General features: G+C 42.0%; 1 pseudogene; it reads right to left on the bottom strand.

The window, feature by feature from the left end:
* Positions 1-2,434: 2,434 nt before the first annotated feature.
* Positions 2,435-3,816, bottom strand: LOC124960532 (ornithine decarboxylase-like; annotated as a pseudogene).
* Positions 3,817-4,178: the final 362 nt, after the last annotated feature.

The raw sequence follows: 4,178 nt of genomic DNA, 5'->3' as shown, positions 1-4,178 counted from the left end.
AACAACAAGCCTTTAGTGTGTACTCATTATAAACCAATCACAATTATAAGTGTCTCCCATCTTTAACAATATTTACCATAAACTTTATCTTGATTTCCAATACGTAAGTACGTGCCTTTCTATTTATGCCCTACATTTGCATAGTTTTTGAGTCACTTGTCTCTTTCCAATTCTTTTTCTGTACTTGTTACTAGAAGTCTTTTTATAGGAATATGTTAATATATCCATGTGATAATTACTCTGTTTGTCCTCTCTGTTGATTGAGATTGGCTGAAATCATTCAGAAGCCTCCAAGGATGTCTATGTACAGATTGCTACCCCAGAGCACAGGATCCACCCAGCGGCCATGCATATTTCCACTCCAGCATAAATACAAACTGACTTCAAGTCTAGATGATGTTCCATGGGAAACAGGAAAGAGTAGTATGGAAAAACAAAAAGAGATGAAGAATGTTAGCTTTCTTCTAACACAAAACTCACAGGGCTTGATAGTCAAAGAGTTTGAAGCAATAAAAGTAGTCTATATAGATTTGATGCAATGGCAAAAGAGAAGTAAATCAATTGCTTTAATATGTCATGATGATATTCTATAATTAATCATCATGGGGACTATGATACACTATGATACAATTTTCAAATGTCTCTTAAGCAATCTGTGGTTCTGTGAATTGTTTTTGTCTATATCAGGTATACTTACACCAATTAATTCCTTCACATATCCTATTTTTGTTACAGAACTTCCCATTAATCCTAATTCTCTCATTTCCTTCTACTCAGGTTAGTGCGTTTTCTTTCTTAAACCTTTATCCCCATCTACCATTCACATGCTTTTCTTCTCCAGCATTCAACAATATGAGTTGCCACCAACTGTGAGGGTACAATATATCCCTTCTAGCTCAGGAATTAGATAGTCTGTATTGTGGTGAACATCTGAATTCCTTTCATTAGGCATGGAAAATAGAACCAAAAGCAGATTCATGGAAATGATTGTTTTCTGGAGTGAAAAAAAAAAAAAAAGACCTTAAATTAGTCCTAGGATGCAAATAACAATTTCAGAGAATTTAAAAATAATATTTCAATAATAAACAAATGAATAATAGAAACATATACAGACTTTTACATAGATTCAGAGAAAAGGAGACGTTAGAACATTTGTTTAAGAAATTTCTCTCCATCCCTTAGTGATATGGTCACTACTTTATTACTGCCCACTAGAAGTGGGTGGGATTTCCAGGAAGTTTTGACTGCAGTTGTTTTTACTTTGCAACAGCCCAGAGCTCTGGGGACTTCAGGAGATCAAGCTTCCCTGAATGGAGCAGGATCCCACCCTGCATCTGAAGACTAAGAACCACCCTTTCCTCTTCCCTTTCCCCTGTCCACAGAGTCCATGGGTCTTTTATTGCTTATTCTAACTGCAAGCCTTAGGGATGCAGAATTTAGTCCTGGTATGAGATTCACAAGTGATTTCTGCAGGTTAGGCAGTTTAGAGAAATATCCTGATGGGATGACTACAGGGTGTTTAGCCATCTTCTGATAATCTCCACATCCCTCTTTCTACTATTCTCATTTATTCTTCTCCAACAATCCCCTCATGCAATTGATATTTTCTTATTTTATGCAAGTTTGTGTTGTGGAAATGAAGTCCACCTGACTCTGTCATTATAATCCCTAATTTCATCTATATAGAAACTTAAGAAACTGTGTCCCTTATGTAATTTCCTGGGTACTGAAAATCTAATACTTAAAATTTAAGGATGAAGCCGCTTTTTACTGTGTAAGCTGTGCTCTCCACTGGAAATCTCTTTGGCTGTAGCTCAGGATTCTGCTTCTCTCTGCAACAGATTAACTGTGCCATCCAGTCTTCCTCTGCTTATCTTCATTTGGGAGTCTCACAGCCCTGGCTCCTACAGGGCTCCATCTCAGGGCAGCCAGCTGGCTCACAAAGGTGTGCTCTCTCTTCCCAGCTATCTCACATTCAAGTCTTTGACCTTGGTCAGCTGCTGTGGCCAGACTTTACCATAGGAATTTCTAGGCACCTTTCTGAAGTTCCATCCTGGTATACAGAACTAATTCTTTTTTTTTTTTTTTAACCTAATTATTTCAAGATACTTTATTTTCAAAACAGGTCACAACATTAAGCTTTTGGCCTGTTCTGCCATTGTACAAGCTACAAATGTTTGCTGGGCAGTTAAGGGGGCACTCTTTAGTAGCTTGTTTGAAAAGTGAATAAAAATCCATATAAAACAAATATTCAAATAGTTTCCATAGGAACAGATAAGTGTAACCCCATCTTCTAGTCTTCCATCTTCTAGTCTTGCACCTGTGCCAACCCTATTCCTACAAAGATATTCAAAACTAGCAGTAATTAAGTAAATGTTCCCCCCAGATTCTTTAACTTAAGCTAAACTTGCAGTGAACAGCTACAGAGTGGCATCTACACATTGATACTAGCGGAGGCACACGCTGCTGAGGGACGGTTCATGATGCTTTCCTGAGCACAAGACACAGGCAGAGTGCCAACATCCTGCTCCTCCACTTCGGGTGGGAAGCCGTGGTTCTGGATTTGCTGCATACATTGCCATGTTGGTACTGACATCACATAATTGATAGTTGGCCTTTGGAATCCATTGAAAGTAGAAGCAGCAGCAACAGTGTATGAGCCCATGTTTTCAAAAAGCATCCAATCGCCTACAAGCATTTCAGGCAGGTCACGGCACTCAACAATCCAGTCAAGGCCATCACAGGGTGGTCCCCATATGCTGGATGAATAGTTTTTCTCATCTAGTTTAGGTCTCTTCTGCAGCAGGGGCTTCACATGTGCATGATCATAAAGGATGCAATTAAAGGATGCAATTAAATAATCCATACACTCCATCATTCACGTAATACATAAAGGTCTGTTCACTTGACTCATCACCATTAGAGCCTGTTTGTTCCTTTAAAACCATTTTTTGGCAATGATATTAACTGCAAGTGTGAAAGCTGAGGCAACACAGTATCTGCCTGGCTCAGCTATGATTCTCACTCCAGAGTCTGATGGAAAGTATTTGTCCAGTGCTGGGTTGATCACCCTGGTGATCTCTTCAAATTTAAGCTTCACATCCTCAGATCCAGGAAAGCCACCACCAATATCAAGTAGATACATGCTGAAATCAACCTCAGCTCCCAAGTCAAAGACACAGCGGGCATTAGAGGTGGTTGCACGAAGGTCTCAGGATCAGTGCAGTCGCTCCCCAGGTGAAAGCTGACACCAATGACATCAATATTTAATTCTTTAGCTCGTTCCAGAAGAAGTCTGCTGGTTTTGAGGGTGGCTCCAAATTTAACACTGAGGCGACAGATTGCTTTGGAATCATCAGTGGCAATTCGCAAAACCAACTTTGCCTTTGAATGAGCTCTGGCAACTTTCATCAACTCGACTTCACTGTCAAAAGTCATCATTTGAACTGCAATACTGGCAGCATATTTAATTTGAGACACTTGCTAACAAGGATTTGCATAGATAATCCCCTCTGGAGGCAATCCAAGACTCTGCACCAATAGGTCTTGCTAGCACAATCAAACCCTGTCCCAATGGCAGCTAAGGTCTTCACTATGGCTCTGCTATCATTGCATTTGACTGCATAAAAGGGAAGGGGAAGAGCTTTTAACCATCTTAGATATTTCTTTAGAATGTTTCCAAGGTCTGCGACATAAAAGGCATCCTTACCATCAGAAGACGATACTTCATTAATTTTTTGGTCCAGAATGTCCCTGGCAGTAAAGCCTTCAATCAAGGAAGTGGCAGCCAAACTCTTCATTACTTAAGTTGTTCATGGCTTCTCGACGTTCCTCAGAAATGCAACAAGATGGAAAACTAAGAGATGAAATTTAAAGAAATCATTTCCAGCTTCTCACAATCCAAACCCTGTGCCCTCAGACCAGCAGTGGAAATATTCTCAGAGCACCCAGGCCCCGCGGGTCCGACCCATGGAGATGCCGCCGCCCCAGATGGGTTGCGCCAAGCCGAGCCGGAGCCTGACCCCAAGCCTGAGCCGGAGGAGCCGCAGGAGCACTGGGCCCCGCGCCGCCCCCACCGCGCCGGTCAGCCTCCTCGCTCCCTCCCGCCCGAGTCGCCGGCCAGAGGTGGCGCCAAGCTGCTGGCTGAGGGCGGCCGGCGGCGGCGGCGGCGGCGGTGG

This window comes from Sciurus carolinensis, chromosome 11 (genome assembly GCF_902686445.1).
Source record: "Sciurus carolinensis chromosome 11, mSciCar1.2, whole genome shotgun sequence".
Taxonomy (NCBI): domain Eukaryota; kingdom Metazoa; phylum Chordata; class Mammalia; order Rodentia; family Sciuridae; genus Sciurus; species Sciurus carolinensis.
This window is presented reverse-complemented; position numbering and strand designations above follow the sequence as displayed.